Below are 17155 nucleotides of genomic sequence, written 5' to 3'. Positions count from 1 at the left end.
TTATGATAATCACATGCAGTTTGAGGCAAGTCATAGTCAAGCACACTGACACACTGACAGCTGCTGTTTCCCGTTGGGCTCCAGTTTGCCATGTTATGATTTGAGCATATATTTCATGCTAGATGCAGTACCTGTGAGGGTCTCTGGACAATATTTGTCATTATTTTGTGTTAATTGATTTCCAATAATAAATATATACATACATTTGCATAAAGCAACATATTTGCCCACAAAATACTTGACAAATCTCCCTTTCAGGTACGTTTTGAACAGATAAAAATGTGTGATTGATTTGCGATTAATCCGAATATGGGCAATCAGGTGATTAATCACGATTAAATATTTTAATCGATTGACAGCCTTACTTTTACAATTTGTTAACTCATCAAAAAGGTGTGCCTCAAGGTTCTACTTCTTCTGTGTTTTTTTTTGTTGGCTTATTTGAAATGCTTCACTTTCTTAACCTAAAACAAATAGTGCTTTCAGAAATGCAATCATTTATTGTTTCCATATAGTTTAATTTTTCTCATGAGAGTGTCTGTCCTGAGGTTGTTTTTCCTTTTGTGTTGTTGTGTTTTCTGTTTGTTCTTGTGAGTGTATATTTTGGGATCTTCTTGAAAATAAGTTGATACATCTCAGGTTTTTTTCCTGATAATACATTTGACTAACAGAGACCCTCCTTTCTTGTAATCTGATGAAAACATACCTGATGGGGACTTGCTGTTTGTCTTTTAATACACGTTAAATTATGTCACGGTTATTTCCTTCGATAATAATGAACCCGATACACTTCTAACTTAACAAACGCTGTGGGAGCAACCTCACATGTTGTCTCTATTCTAGCGCAGGAACAGCCAAAGCTGTGAGGACTTTGAGGGAAATGAAGAACAGACCCTTTGTGCTGAGAGTATGTAAGCGGAAAATATATGTGACCGTAAAGTATGTCAGCATGACAAAACAAATGTGGACTCAAATGAACTGAACATGTTTAGCTCTAAGCTGTCGTTAGAGGTGGAAATTGCACATCGCTTTGCTGATTTGACTCGTTTCGTTCACAGTCATGCATTGTAAGTGATTTCATTACCAACGCACTTTAATACGTACATCAGTAAGTTCATACGACTGTGAGGTTCAGCACTGATTCTAACGTTCAGTCTGTTCAGTTTAGTAAAATACAAGCACTGTTTATAAAGGTGCTTTTAGATAGCAGTTTGCAGCAGGTCGCAACACCGCAACAACAGCTCCCAGCTACCACCGGGAGGAAATTGCTAGCAATATGACACGATCAATATTGCAAGTTTGCTAACACGCCGTCCCCCGTCCGTCCAAAAGTAACGCAAGATAGGTACCCCTCTGAGAATGTGTTGTTTAACCAGGATGTTGCTTTTTTATCACTACTGAGTTATCAACAGTGCTTTTATCCACCAGTAAGGAGAGCTCCACCGCTAAAAACTGCTGATTCGTTCAGTGCTGATTCACTATATCGTCAGTTCAGTTAGAAGAATTGTTGATAAAGACTCTGAACGCCTCTGTTTCTCTTAAGTTTAACCAGCGCACAATATTTTACAGTGCACCGAGCCACAATGCCTCAATCCACAATTCATAATTCATTTTTAAAAATCTTTTAAATCCCACATTTCCACCTTCCAAGACTCCCAGACCAGAAAATGTGTCTGGGCCGGACCAGTAACCACAGACCTCCATACTTGTGCTGCACTCCCAACCACAGTGCTCTGACAGAAGAAGTGTCTCAGACCTGTTTGAATTAAACCAAACAGTGATGTCTTGTCAAAACACACACACACTGGATTTATAGCACACCTACAGCAACCGAGTGGATATGAGAAATAAATCATCAGAGTTAAAAATGCATGTTGTCTCTGCGGTGAACGAAATCCCCGAATGAAACAGAGGAGGAGAGAAATTGTGTGTGACAGACAAATGGATCTTTCCCTCCTGGTGAATCAGATTTCTGGAGGAGGAGGAGGAAGAGGGGATGCAGCGGTGGCTCCCCTGGCCTACTTTCCTCCATTCACCAACCAGTGCATCCTCCTGGGAACACTGGAGGTACAGTATATGGAGGGAGTTTAGCCACGCTTGGCTTGTCACCGCAAGACAGCAAAGAAATGGCTGCACTCGAGGGGGTTTGGGCGGGATGGGGGGGGAGTCAGTCAGTCAGCACACTTACTATACATAAAGAGGACACAAGGGCAAAAATGGTCCAGTCATTCCTTATTTCCATCTTTACACTCTCCATTTCCTTTCGCTCTACAGCCTCGGCGCCTCCTCGGTGTGTGTTTTCTCGCTGCTTGGTTAAGCTCAAACCCAGCAGATGTTTCTGTTGTGTGAATTCCTGAAAGAATATAAAATATCAGATTGACACACATCTCTTCCCTCTACTTTCCTCCCTCTCTCTCTCTCGTGTCCTCAGGCTCCTGTCACTGACTGAGCTACAGCAGGTCCATAATTATTAAGGTGGAGGAAAGCCTCACACTAAAGTGCCTACAGGTGTTTTTAATGGCGGGGAATGCACACAGAAACAGATAAAAAAAGTACAAAATGAAACACAGAACAGAGCTGTCTCAATACAGAAAGTGTTAAATATACATCTAAAAGCTTTCTAATTTCAGATTAAGCGTGTTAATACTCTTCTTTACGCCTCTTCTTACGGATTTGTCCAATTATTCCTCTAAACAGCGTCGGGGGCTTGTTGCTAGGTTACAGCCAGGTAATACACACCATTACCACAGGAGTAGTTAAGATGAAGATGCTTCCAAGTAAAGATGATTCAGTACCCTCGAAGCTTAGGAGCGTCGTTTCCATTGTCACCTTCCTCTACCCCTTCGCTCCGTCAGCCTGGCCATGTGACAGACGCAGACAGGCTCACTAAGCCAGATGGAGATGCATGAATTCACAGATGATTTCATGTGAAAGCACACTGATTTTGAATGGTGTCTCAGACTAATTCTTTGGAGGAAAATGTTTGCCACGAGAACGGTTTCTGTTTAAATATCTACGTTAAAGAGATTTTCCAAAAATACATGTTGAAGTTAAATTCTGGAAAACAGAATTATGACTCAGGCTATCAAATGGAAAATTAGAGACAGCAAAGCCTATTCAGCGCCGCAGTTGTGTAACCAAATGTGTGTGTGGTTCCCCTAAAGGGCATCCAGGAGATGAGTCCTGCCCGTCTACACCATGTCTTAGTTTGATCCTGGTCCCGGAGTCATAGAGTGGGCGGGGAGCTGAGAGACATGATGGCACGTTTCCCCTGGGCGCTGGCTGATGCCCCCTGACAGATTGAGGCTTCAACGGTGTGTTCAAAGTCTTCCTGTGTACATCTGTGTCTGTGTGTGGCTTAGGGGGTGTTACTTATCAGAATAATAGCAGACAAATCGCACAGTTGGGGACAAAACCTCCATGGCTTTGTTTGTTTGTTCAAGCAAATGAAATAAAAATTCTAAAATAAATGAATCATAAAAAGCAATCATCAGTGTTTTGTGACTGATCCTCCTACTGTGATTTCTGCTCTATTTATCTTTTATAAAGTTGCCAAATAACTTTTTAATTGCTTTGTGAGCCTAATCCCAACATTTTATGATCAGTCACTGAGTCTGTTTCTGATGCCCACAATACAATTACATCTAAATAAAGAGAAGTTATGGAGCTATTTCTTGCCAAACAGCAACTGGACACAGTGACTTCAAGTCTTGTCGTCAACATGTGGTTGCCAGGCAACTAGTGGAGACTCCACGAAGTCTGTGCGTCCGGTCGCTGGTTTTCATGCTAAACTAAACTAATCTCCTCCTGACTCTAGCTACATACTAAAAGCTAGGGTTGGTAATCTTCGTCAAAAACGTTTTTTTGTTATAGTAGTTGAAATTCTCAAGACATCCCAACAGCAATCAGTAAATCAAATGCTTTGACAAAAAAAAAAAAAAAAGAAATCCGGTCTTCAGGCATCAAAGAACTAGCGGCGACGAAGGCCACCAGTTGCGTCGCCTCTCGTCGCCTTTGTCTTGGCCAAAAAGTTGCACTCAAACACACCGCAAAAACTACAGTCTACGGTCAACTACCACGTACTTTCTGCGCCTGTGTGAGAGGAAATAACTCTCCACACCAGCAGGTAGTGATAGTCTGTATTTGTCATTCAAAAAAGGGAACCAGGAAGGACTGCAGATATACAAGCCGTTGTAAAGATACGTTAATGAAAATAAAGCGGCGTTTGACGACTATTTTCACACCACTCTCACCACTTAGCTTCATTCCAGATGGCCGTGTTGTTGTGAAAATATCCCTGTATTGGAGAATCAGATGAGATGAAGATGAAGAATGAGAAGAGCCTTCTGTGTGCCGTCTTGACTTAACTCATTGGCTTGCTTTCCTCACGCCGTTCCTCATTCGTTGAACAGCCAATCAGAGTGATTTCTCTCACCGACGGGCTCTGCTGCTGATTCAACATGCTGAATCGGCCAAAAAAACTCTGACACGGGCAGACTAGAGACGACGGTGCGGGACACACCAAAAAAACTGTCCGATGGCCGACCTTCGGCTTGGTGCGTCAGGGCCTTTCCACAAGATGCCAGCTTGACAGCTGTGATTTCTAACAATAGCCATGTTCAGTGTTTACGTTCATAATGATAATTTTGGGGAAGTGGCTTTGAAGGGAGGCCTGAAGCAACGGACTGTCAGTGTTGCCAACTTGGCGACTTTCTCTCTAGATTTAGGGACTTTTGGAGCTATTGCTGCTAGATACTTTCATTGGGAAAGACTTGGCAACGCTGGGATGTTTTTTTTAATTTTTTTTTTTAATCTAGCGTACTCTTGCTAGTTTCTCAGCATTACCGACCCTAGCTTTAATGCTAGAGCTGAAACAATTAGTTGATTGGCAGAAAACAAATTGGCAACTATTTTGATAATCAGTTAATTAAGTAATCATTAGTTTAAGCTTCTCCAATGTGGAGATTTGCTGCTGTTCACTGATTTTTATAGCACTCTGAAGATATCACCCAGGGCTCAGGGAAATTGTGCATTTTCCACTATTTTCTGACATTTTATAGAATGATTAATTGGGAAAAATAATCTGAAGATTAATTGATAATGTAAGTAATTGTTTGTTGCGCAGGCGGAGAGTGGTATCAATCTTCTCATCGATATCTCAGCAAGAAAGCCAATAAGCATATTTCAAACTATTCTCTTACACCATATGCATGTCAGTCTCAATAGAAAAGAAGCCGCACAGAGGTTTTATGCCATTTTAAACCTGCACAACATAAACCACGTTTCAACATGGGGAAGAAGAGACAGTTTTATCTCCGTGCAAAAACCAGACTGATGAAATTACATCCCGTATTTATAGGAACTCAACATTTACATATTAAAAAGAAACATTTAAAGACAAAACAAACCAGCACAAAATGCAATATTAAATTACTCCTATGCTGTTGCCGGGGAAATTCCTTAAGACTACATCCGTGTGTGTGTGTGTGTGCGTGCACAACAATGGGGCCTACTTTGTGAGAGCTTGTGAAGCATGTCCACAGCCTGTTTAATGAGATAGCATGTGGTATGATGCTTTCTGTGTGAAATTGAAGCGCGGGCTGTGTAAATTGAATTAAATGGGTTTGTGCGCGATAAGAATGTGCATGTGAGGAACAGCCTGTAAGCTAGTATAGTCCGCCTATCAGTGTGTGTGTGTGTGTGTGTGTGTTATGTGATTAACATGGACACAAGAGTAAATTTTATTGCCGGCAGCTTGGATGGAGGATGAACAAGTAGACTCTTCACCAAATTGTGCCAGAAAAAAAGAGGGTTTCAAATTATTTTTGCACACGTAATGAACAGAGCGTTCAATCCAGATTCCCTGAGGTTCAACATCCGCATGGTCTCATTGGAAGATTTCACTGAAATAATAGTCTGCTCTACTTGTTCCCTGCAGCAGCAAAACCTTCCATCACCTCATCCGAGTCACCTCAGATGCCATTAATTAGAGCTTGGAGAGAGTTTTCTTATGTATCAGTCACCACTTTTGTTAAATCCTGAGCCAATTTAAAATGTTTCCTTGAATTCTTGCAAAGTGACTTCGACCATCACTGAAAGGTCAAAACCAGGGACTGTAAACTGATTTTGGAGCTGTGTATTGACTGGTGTAGTAAATCCCGAGAGGCTACAGATCACTACATTTGTTGATCAATCACTGATTAGCTAAGAAAAACAACTGCGTCGCGGCCTGAAGAGAGAACTTCTCCCCAACACCGGTGATCCATGTGAGCGCTCAAAGGCGGCGGGGGGAGGTGGTGGTTTAGTCAGTGATTCACCTCAGCCTTTCTTTACTCTCTGAGCCCTCTGAAAATACCCAAGGAGCCAAAAAGAAAATACCTCACAGCTGTTCTCTCGGCAGCCAAGCCATTCCTGTGATACTTTTCTTACACTGCAGGCGGAGGCCCTGCGTCTGAACCGAGCTCCCGACGAGTCTTTGAATCCAACCTTTCCATAAGCTAATCTCTGCCTTGTTTTAAACTTCGCTTTAAGCCGCTGGTTGTCGTTTATTCTTGACTTCAGAAATGCTCATAAAATTGCAGACTTCCTAAGGGCCAATAAGAAAAGGATCAGGAGAAAACACAAGGAGACTGGGGGTTGGAAGTATCACGTATGCCACTGGGAATGTCAGTGTCACGACCTTAGAGGAGAAGGCAAAAAGATCAGTCTCCGGAGCGCTTATCTTGCTCTCCATCTGTAGTAGATTTTGTGACACAATGAGCACAGAGGGATAGAAAACACTTCAGGCTCCCCCCTCTCACCCCCTCCAAACCCGAAACAAAAGCACTCCTCTTGTTTTCTGGCTGTGAGAGAGGCACACAGCATGAATAATTAACAAGGGACAAACAATAACTATCAGCTGCCTATCTCAGAGTTGTCACTTATCTGTTGCTGCAATCAAAAACAGTGTTGAGCTCATTTCTCAAGAAACCAATACTCATTACTCTCAAAAAGATAATATTACTTTATGCCATAGGATATTCTCTAGAAGCAGTGATTTGTTGTACTCTAACTTTTTCCCAACAAGTGATGACTGCGTGTTGTCTCATCTGTATAAATAAGATGTTCCACCATGGCTCTGTGTGTGTAAAAGACCACATCAGGATAAACACAATGGCGTTTGGGATTATTTTGTCCTACGCTTCCAAAGAAAGGCATTTCCACACTGAGACTAACAACAAACTGTAGAGAAAGATAAGCTACATGAAAAACATGTTTAAGTTCTGAGATTGCTATCAGAGTCTGAATTCAAAGAAAGCTTTCTGCTCAAATAGTCTTTATTCTGCAACTGAAGTAAGAATTTGTATAGATTAATAAATTCTGACTTAAAGTGGCAGTAAGCAGTATACTTTTGGCATCTTTGGGCAAAAATTCCATAATAACCTTTCAGCATATTGTAATTCAAGTGTTTTGAGAGAAAACTAGACTTCTGCACCTTTAATTCCTACTATTCAGATTTTTCAATGGGGAAAAAAATTAACTTTTGAGCATTAAAGCAACAGTTTTGGGAATAAACGTATTGGCCTTCTCATCCAGAGTTAGATGAGAGGATCAATACCTCTCTCTTATCAGCTGGTTAGCTTAGTTTAGCATAAAGACTGGAAACAGGTGGAACAGCTAGCCTGGCTCTGTGCCTACAAGCCTCTAAAGCTCATTAATTAATTAGTGATATCCTGTTTGTGCTGACTTTCTGAGTTGTTTTTCTGACTTGTTTCCCAGTCGGGGTTTCATTTTTCCGATTATTTCGACATAACATGAGTGCAGCATTAGGCTACTGCACCCCAGCCAAGAAATCGGCTAACGTTAGTCATGCACATAAACTCCAGAGCCACATGCCGCTCTTTAACCCTCTCCAGTGGCACCCTGTGGATTTATAAAAATGGAAATGAATAACTGTTTTCTGTCTACATTTTCATTTTTATGAATCATTGTTGTAGAATTTATTCTTGTAAAATTACGACTTTATTCTCGTAATATTACGACTTTTTTCGTAAAGTTATGATTTTATTTTCGTAATATTACGACTTTTTTTCTCGTAAAGTTATGACTTTTTTCTCGTAAAATTATGACTTTTTTCTCGGAAAATTACAACTTTATTCTCGTAATATTACGATTTTTTTCACGTAAAGTCACAACTTTTTTCTTGTAAATTTACGACTTTATTCTCGTAATATTACAACTTTTTTTCTCGTAAAATTACTACTTTATTCTCGTCATATTACGACTTCATTCTCGTAAAATTACTACTTTATTCTCGTAATTTAACAATTTTTTTTCTCGTAAAGTTATGACTTTATTCTCGCAATCTCACTTTTTTTTCCTCCATGTGGCCCTTATACTCTGTCTTAGAAAACTCATTTGATGTGAAAGGAAACAAATCGAGGAGATTTTTTGGGGAACTTTTTGGATACATTTATTACTTCACTTATAGGCTATTAACTTACACCTCATTTAGGTGTACTACTGTTATACTGTAATGTAACGTTACAGGTTTATTTGTGCAGTAGGATACCAGCTGTGTGTTTACTGCTCGGTGTAATAACGGAGTGACAATAGAGAAGGTGAACTGGAGGCGTGTATTATGTAGTAGAGGAGAGTCTCCGCCCTCCGGAGCAGAGAGAGCAGAGCTGCTGCTGGATGAGCCGCTCCGCTTCCACTCACTTCACTTCACTTCACTAACTGTTTGCAGACCAGTCTCTCCTCTCAACACTGAGAGCTTCAACAACACTGAGATCGCAGATCTCGGAGCGGTGGATTTTATTAGCTGGACGCTCCGTGGACATCCCAGCTGATCGGCATTGCTCTGTTTTATTTGAATACTTTTCCTCTCGGCTTCTCAAATCGGTTGTTTTGGAGACATTTTCTCAGGAAACATCCTGTCACAGACGGAGGTTTCTGCACTGAGCTGCGCTTTGAGGTAAGAAACGTGTCGCTGCTTTATATAACTACAACTCTACAACTTAAAATGTGTGTTGAAATGAAAGCTAAATGATCACATAGTGAATCCTTTGCCTTTGTTGAATGAGTTCATTATTTACAACAGCATATCTAAAGGGCTATGTTTGATTTGGGCTTATACTTTGTTGCTGTAAGTTACATTTTCTCCTCAGATGAGCTGCAGAAACCAAATGAGAAATTTCACCCTAATAGCTGAAGTAGTTTATTGAGAGGTTACAGCATTTAGACTTGAGTTAAATTCAGGTCAGGTTGGTGTTTTTTTTCCTTTTGGGAATAAAACAGACTCATGCACAAACACTAAATATCCTGTAAATGGAAATTCTCTCTATTTCCCTTAGATGAGTCCTAATGAATGTTGAAATAAAGATCTCAAACAGATGAAATGTCTTTGTTGTATTCAGGTGATGAACTGATGTGTGCCCTGAATCAGTTGTGTGAAATGTGGTAAATATGCATATAATAGTGTGTTATAGTAGGAGAAACCTGCCATCAGGAGGGGGATCTGGAGTGATGTGTGTCAGTCTCCCAAAGCTGGCATCATTTTCTCCTCAGATGAGCTTCAGAAACCAAATGAGGAGAGATTTCACCCTAATCGCTGAAGTGGTTTATTGAGCTGTTACCAGCATTTAGACTTGAGTTAACTTCAGGTCAGGTTGGTATTTTTTTCCTTTTGGGAATAAAACAGACGCATGCACAAACACTAAATATCCAACTGTGCCCTGAATCAGTTGTATGAAATTTGGTAAATATGCAGATAATAGTGGGTTATAGTATGAGAACCCTGACATCAGGAGGGGGATCCAGTAGTGATGATGTGTGTCAGTCTCCCAAAAGCTGGCATCCTTCCCACGGGGCTCCAGCCATCACCAGGAGGAGTCTGTCTGCAGAGATGTATGGGGGTCAGCAGATGGATGTCTCTGACGGCGCTACCTTCGCTGTAGGGCACGAGTTCACTGTCAGTTTGCATTAATCAGAGGGGATTCATCATCCAAAACCACCTCATCCCTTTCTCTCTCTCTCTCTGTGTCTCATCTCCACTGGAGCGAACATGACACGTTCAAGAGCTCTGAGAGAGAGAAAAGTCAATACTTCTGAGGGACACATGCTTTTCACAGTATATAGCGCTGAGCATGTGACTTTTTGGGGTGATTACATCATTGGTTCACTCAAAAGTTTTGGACACCAGCTTCTAAAAAAAGTTACTGCTCATACCGACAACTCTTGGGTAGATACAGTAACTAGCAAAGCCTAATCAGATTTTGCTCAAAGAGATTGGCTCCAGGGGACCCATTAACACACACACCAGTGTCCAGGTGAGTGCTGGGTTTTCTTGCCTCGAGTTAAACCACTCACTTCGGCTCTCCATCTCCCTGAGGCTGTACAGTGTGTCAGGAAAGAGGAGAGAAGAATCATATCGCGGCCCACCAGCTTGGACAGACTGACAAATCAGCTTCTGTCCTGATTAATGAGCTGGGCTGCGATACTGCTGCATCATGTGGAGATTTCTCTCTTTCTCTTTTAGTTCCACCCTTCCATAAACCCTAGATGACTTGGGCTTAACAATTTGTAGAGAGAGAGAAGCACACAAACTGGAAACAGAGGCGTGTTTGTTCGCCATGTTGTGGGGTGAACATTTGTCTTGTCAAAAAAAAAGAGAAAAGAAACAGTAGTATTGATGCTTTTGGAGCAGCTGCCAACACGGATGACTAAACTCCGCCTGAAGCCTTTCTCTCTCTCCGCTGCTTGACTCACACGAGTGTTGGGGAATAGTTTTGTTGGTCAAACACACAGAGTGATGTCTGTGGGATAAGTGCAAATGCAAACAACAGGGTTTGTAAACCTACAGTGTCATTTATACAGGGAATAAAGGTTGGCAGCAACAATGCGGAGAGTAGCAATTAGGAGGAAGCCTGTTTGAGTGTATTCAAATCTCCTCCGAAGCCAAGTTGGTATTTATTCCGCCTACGGACACAAAACACCTGGTGTGAGACTTGCCACTGGTGATCAGTGCAACTCATTTTAATAGTGCCTCTGATAATGTGTTGCTCTTAATCACACATCCGCATGAGCCAGCGCTGAAACGTATACAGCGAAAAACAAATGAATAGGAAAGGAAGTGTGAGATAGAGGCAGTTTATGTGTGAGTGGTGAGTTCACTGCTCCTCGGCCACCCAGGTCTTGGCAGAAATATAAATGTGTGAATTTCAGTGTATGGCAGCTCCTGCTGAGAGGGACCGGGTGACTGACTTGATGCCGCCTGGCCTGGCAGAGCACCGCTCATTAAAGGCTTGAAATTAATCAATCTGTGGTTCCACATGGTTGGATGCCTTCTGATTTCTTTCTCTCTGCTCCTTTCACTCTTTCACTCTTTCCTTAACATCGGTTGACGTGTCTGCAAATGAAGCTGCTGCCTTTTTGGCCGGTCATTTGATCACTGGCCCTGATTCATCCCGCCTCGCCACAACCTCCTTCAACCTCCTCTATCTGTCTCCGCCTGTATCATCTCATCTGTTATTATTTCTTCCTCTTGTCCCCATCTTCTTCATTCCCCCCCCCCCCCTCATCCAGCCTGCGAAGCACGTCCGCATCCGTATCGATGGGTTCAGAGCAGCAAGGCGGAGGGAAAACGAGGCTGGGTCATCACTCTACACTTGCTTTCCCCTGTATCAGCCCCGCTACGGCAGCAGCGGTCCGTAGAGAGCCCGGAACTAAATGGAGTATCTATTGGCTCAATGAGAAAATTGCTTTTTTCGATTGCTAGAGGACCCTTCATTTAATGTGTGTGATGCAGAGGCCCTGGCTAGTAATGGGTTCAGCATCTTTGTTGTCGGGAGACATGAGAAAATGAAATTTGCTTTTCAGCTGGCAGAAATAATTTACTCTCGGAAAGGTGTATTTTTCATCAGCTGTTTAAAAGCCATGAAAGTGTGCGTTGTTATTATATATGTCTGCACTGTGTCTTTTCAGTGCTGAGTGTCCAAACACTGTGGTTTGATGCTGTCTGCTGAAGGCAGTTTTATCTAAAGGTCATGTCATATAAAAATTGATTTTTAGTTGTTTGTTGAGCTGTTATGGTGTACAACAAAGCCTAGCAGAGCTGACACGCCACCTCAAAAATACAACTAGGCCTATGTGTCGGGGCTTTGGCGTCAAAGTATTGCAGGAAAGATGTTATGCTTGGCTGATGTGGAAAAGTTGATGTATTGATAAAAGCAAATGCGACAAAGTTAATTCAAAACAGACTTAGCAAATTAATCAATCATTAAGTGACTTATACGTCCACTAAATGATAAATGGTGGCAGATCTATGTGGAGCAATGAGGAGATTGTAACCTTCCTCAAATGAATACATGAATGAAACATAAATGCCATATTTACATTGTGTTTTTCAAATCATTTGTAGTTTGACTGGTGCTCTTTCTGCAATTTTTTAACGTCACCTGAATGGGGAATTAATGCCACCATATTTTCATAGCGATACTGGATGGAGACACATGATTCACATTTTCTTTCACTGATTTTCTAGAAATTTGGTTACAATTTGGGCTAAATTTGAATTGAAACTTGATTTGTGATTGGTCGACTTGGGCTAATTAAGTTTTCTCTTATGCCTGGGTCAGACTACACAATATTTTTGTCCATTACGATGGTCACTATCATCGTATCATCGCTGGTCGTCTTTCACCACGTGCGTGATGTTGTCGGGAAGGAAGCTTGATGCTAATGGCAGTAGCCTATTCACCAGGTTGCTGAAGTGCCTCTACTATTTCACGCCAGCTTTTTTCTTTTATCAATCTGTTGTGGTAGTCGCTTGAGGAAACATCAAAAAGGCTGGGGTGTTGTTGCCATAGCTCCACAAATATTTTCTCCATTTCACAATTCCACCTCGCAACACCAACATTGTTTCTCCTTCGCTTCGCCATTGTTTACAGCTGTGCACGCCTGCATGGCAGATCGCTCTGTGCTCCTATTGGTGAAGTCATGGCATAAAAAAAAAAAGAAACACGCTAGACTGTCTGTCGAGTTGTCGTCTACTATGACTCCCTACACGGGATAAAATTATCGATTGTCATGCACGACACTGTCATTTCCGATCCAAGCCGACACCCTATGACAGCCATGCCGGGCTATAATCGGGCTGATATCGTGTAGTCTGAACCAGCCATTACAAGTTTCTTATAACTTCCCCTATGATGACATATTTTATTGAAATAAACTTTTCGGTTTCCTGCATGAAGATAAGAGAAAATGCTGTATAATCCAGTCATATTCACACATTCACACATTCATACATTCCTTCGACCCTTGCGTGTCTCCATATGGGCCAGGAAGTAGTGAATGACCTAAGCGAGAGCAGGAAGCTGGGGGGCTCCTTGCTGCTGACGCTTCCTTTTTATCAGGAGGAAGCAGGCCGACTGTTTGTGTTCAACCCAAGAATTCTTTGTGCTTATCTTGCGTTCACCCTATTTCCCTCAATAATGGCTGTGCTGAGCAGGTAATGAGGTAAAAGGTATATATTTGACAAGCTGGGCTCGGCAGATAGCGGGCTCTCCAACGGGCTCACGGCTTGCTAGGCGCTTAGTTGAGGGTGTACTCAGCCCCGTCTCGGGATGCTTGAATCACATCTATCTTGAAATTCCCCCCAGCCATCTTTTCCTCCGCATAATGTTTTTCAGAACTAATAAACCGTGTCACTCAGGTGTCCATTAAAGGCTGCTGGTGAGGACCCGCTGGTCATTACACAGAGCGAGCACACTCGGTAAATCCCCGTGCCTTTGCCGGAGGGTTTCTTCATCACCTTGTGCTCTTTTCATCCCCCCAGATGTAGTCAAAGCTCAAAGAGGGGCTTAGGCTGGCCGGGGAGTCTGGCACTGATAGCTATGTGTGACACGGGGCTAACGTGTGGGAGATTACCTGCCTGCCTGGCTTCAGCACATCTCTGATCCACTGAATGATGCTGAAGTTTAAGCACATTGCTGCCTGGAAGATCACGGGAAAGTTTTGGTAGAGCACCACACAGCTTTATGTGTGGAGTTATTTGTTGATTGTTTGCCAGATGAACAATCAGTTCTTTACTAAGTTCACACAATGACTCTTGGTTGACTCACATTGGGTTCAGTGTTGGCACACTGGGCAGCAGGAAGCTGGGTGCTAAATCAAGTAGCACCAGGGAGGAAGAGCTCATTTTATGGATGTGTGATTGTTTCCCACATTCACTGACTAACACTGGAGCTTTTCACTATGGATGAGATTTGGTGCCAATTCGAACATTTTACAGCTAAAGCAGTACTCTTGTGAAACTTCTTTCATAAATTGCTTGGTTCCTGTTCAGGATTTCGATAAAGATTCAGAGGAATCATTTATCAACTCGAATGAAGGATTGTACATTGTTTGGGAATCACTGCAGAGAAGAAGATGTGTGGTGGAAAGAGAAAATCACTGTTGTATTTTGAGTATATACTGCGAATAGACTACATGCTTCTCCGTCTGCATGTAAGCAAACATGCACTGGTGTCATTCTGAGATGCTGTTCTCTTTTATACTTTGTATGATATACTTCGTACTTCGCATGATATCTTACGGAAAAGTTATTCCTCATTTTTCGTGCATTTTACTACGAATGTCCTGCAACATGTGACGCACGTGTCAATTTCCGCTCGTTACGGTCTTCAAAATAAACTTCCTTCTTCACAGGACTTAGTTAGGTTTAGGCAACAGAACTACTTACAAAAGAGTATAAAAGCAAAGAGACAAAACTCCAGTGTTTTTTTTACAACAGCTGCTGTTGCCATTTTGGACTGAACGCGCTTATTATATTTATAATATTTTATTGTTCAACACCACTGCCATTTCAGTAGAATATGACAATAGAATGGAAATAATTTTGTTTTACTTTTGTACGGCACTTTTTACTGACGTTTTACTGGCGTCTGGTATTCGCTTTCAGTCCAAAATGGCAGAAGTTTTCCAACCTAAAGATCTACACATAAACCCCTTTTCTGTGTAGATGTGCAGAGACGTTACATGTACTTTTGCAGAAGTATATATGACACCAGTGAGGAGGTACACTACTGGGGATTTTGGGCCACTGTTTCTGCTTCTCTTTGGCTATTTGTTCGGGGACGGTACTGTGAGCCGAGCTCAGCCCAGATCTGTTTTTTCAGCCTCTCCCTGTGACTCATTGGGCCTAATGGTTCTCTCGTCTCCTGACTCAGGCATTTTTTTCTGATGAAATGGGACTCTCTCCCAGCTTCTGGTCTTTCTCTTTTTCTGTTGCACCAGCCACAACTGTGTCCCAGCTCTGCTCTACTCCACTCCTTGTTCCTCTCTCTCCTCTATTCCCAGGTTCTCCTCCTCGAGTGCTCCTGCTCTTTCCATCCACGTTTCTGGAATAAAAGAATATAGCTTAAAGGGATAGTTCGGGTGTTTTGAAGTGGGGTAGTATGAGGTACTTATTCATAGTCAGTGGTTCACCTACAGTGGATGACGGTCAGCACGCCCCCGGTTTGGAGAAGCAGTCAGGAGTTACTGCGCGGGAGCAAAGCAATGTACTGAAGAGAACGGGGCCGGCAGCAAAACGTATTATAGACACCATAAAGAAAGGCGCACCTAAAAAATCAATATCAGTTTAAGTATACGCTATATTTAGAATATTTTTGCCGCTTTATCTTGCCATGAGACAGCTAGACAGTCTATATTTCTGTCTGGGAACTGAAGCCGTTATATCCATCTATACTCTCGCCAAAGCAACCAGACTCCATCAGAAAAACGCAGTAATTTTACCTCACACAACACAGGGAGTTGCTGGTCTAATGCTGCTTCGATCGGTTAGCTTGTTTGTGTTATCGTGTGTCTTTGGTTAGTTCGGATTCACCAAAGTCACACAATAACCCAAACAAAAGAATCGATCGAGGCAGCGGTAGACCAGCAACTGCAGTGTGCTGCGAGGTAAAACTGCAGTTTTTTCAATGGAGTCTGGTGGCTTTGGCGCAAGCATACATGGACACAACGGCTTCAGTTCCCAGTTGGAAACGTCTGTCTGACGGCAAGGTAAAGCGGTGAAAATATTCTAAATATAACGTACACTTAGGTGTTTTTTTAGGTAGGCCTTTCTTTTAAGTGACTAAAGTATGTTTTGCTGCGGGCCCCGTCCACAGCAGTACATTGCTTTACTCCCGAACTATCCCTTTAACAAGAATGCCCTCATTAGTCATCTTGTGCTTTTTTAATGTGCCCTATGTTATTGCATATTCAGCTCGGCATCTTTATTTACTCTGCCTAAAGGGGATCTGAGCCCCTGTAAATATCCTGTTTATTTTTAATCACAGATGATGGGCTACACAGTATAATGTGATATGGTAATTGTTACTCGCAAATACAAACACACACTTGCTTTCACCACAAATTGATTTGGTAATGTAGAGTGCACAAATTATTGTAGGGATGGACAGTAGGTTTGTAATGACGACCCAGATAATTAGCCTATTATCATTTTAAACAAATTAAATGCATGTCGGGAGTTGGAGCTGGATGTTAGCTCATTAACTCACTTTCTCATGGTTGGAAGTTGTGATATGGAGAGTTGGTGCGGTTACATCAGATTTATGGACACAGGGAAGACTGTTAGTTAGTATAATGACGTAGTCTTGTTTGCTGTCTCGGCTTTTCCAGCGTGGCTGAATTATAGAGTACCTCTCAGAGATTTATTTTGAGCATGATTTGGGTTTGCATCCCAGTCTGCTAATAACACTTTGCCGTTCCAGTCAGTGATAACCGTACAAACCTCAAATACACAAACACAAATGGACATGAAGTGCTCCCACACATTCACACACACACACACACACGCACATCCCTGCAGCCTGTGTGCTGCTGGCACAACTGGAAATGGGGTTGTTTCATATGTTCTGTATATGGATCTCATATCTGCTAGAATCTAGGTTAATGTTTTGCATTGAAGTCGTAAACATGGCACAGAAAAACCTTTTAGGTAAGCAGGAATTTCTTTAGTACGACTTGAAAGTGAAGGTTGTAAACTCCAGTCGATGTAACTGGGCTAATGTGATTCTCCTTCTTCCTTCTTGCAATCTGATTATGTGCGTTTGTATTGAAAAATCATGCCAATGTGAGAGTAAGTACCTTTTAAAGGTGCTAATTG

General features: G+C 42.0%; 1 protein-coding gene across 1 annotated transcript in view; it reads left to right on the top strand.

The window, feature by feature from the left end:
- The first annotated feature begins 8657 nt into the window (after positions 1–8657).
- tspan18b (tetraspanin 18b) overlaps positions 8658–17155 on the top strand; it is a 40888-nt gene continuing 32390 nt past the window's right edge. The window contains exon 1 of the mRNA XM_074632511.1: positions 8658–8956. The gene's annotated coding sequence lies outside the window, so the exon portion shown is untranslated. The remainder of the gene's footprint in view (positions 8957–17155) is intronic.

This window comes from Sebastes fasciatus, chromosome 4, assembly GCF_043250625.1.
Source record: "Sebastes fasciatus isolate fSebFas1 chromosome 4, fSebFas1.pri, whole genome shotgun sequence".
Lineage (NCBI taxonomy): Eukaryota > Metazoa > Chordata > Actinopteri > Perciformes > Sebastidae > Sebastes > Sebastes fasciatus.
The sequence above is the reverse complement of the archived record's forward strand: the minus strand, read 5'-3'. Positions and strand labels throughout refer to the sequence as shown.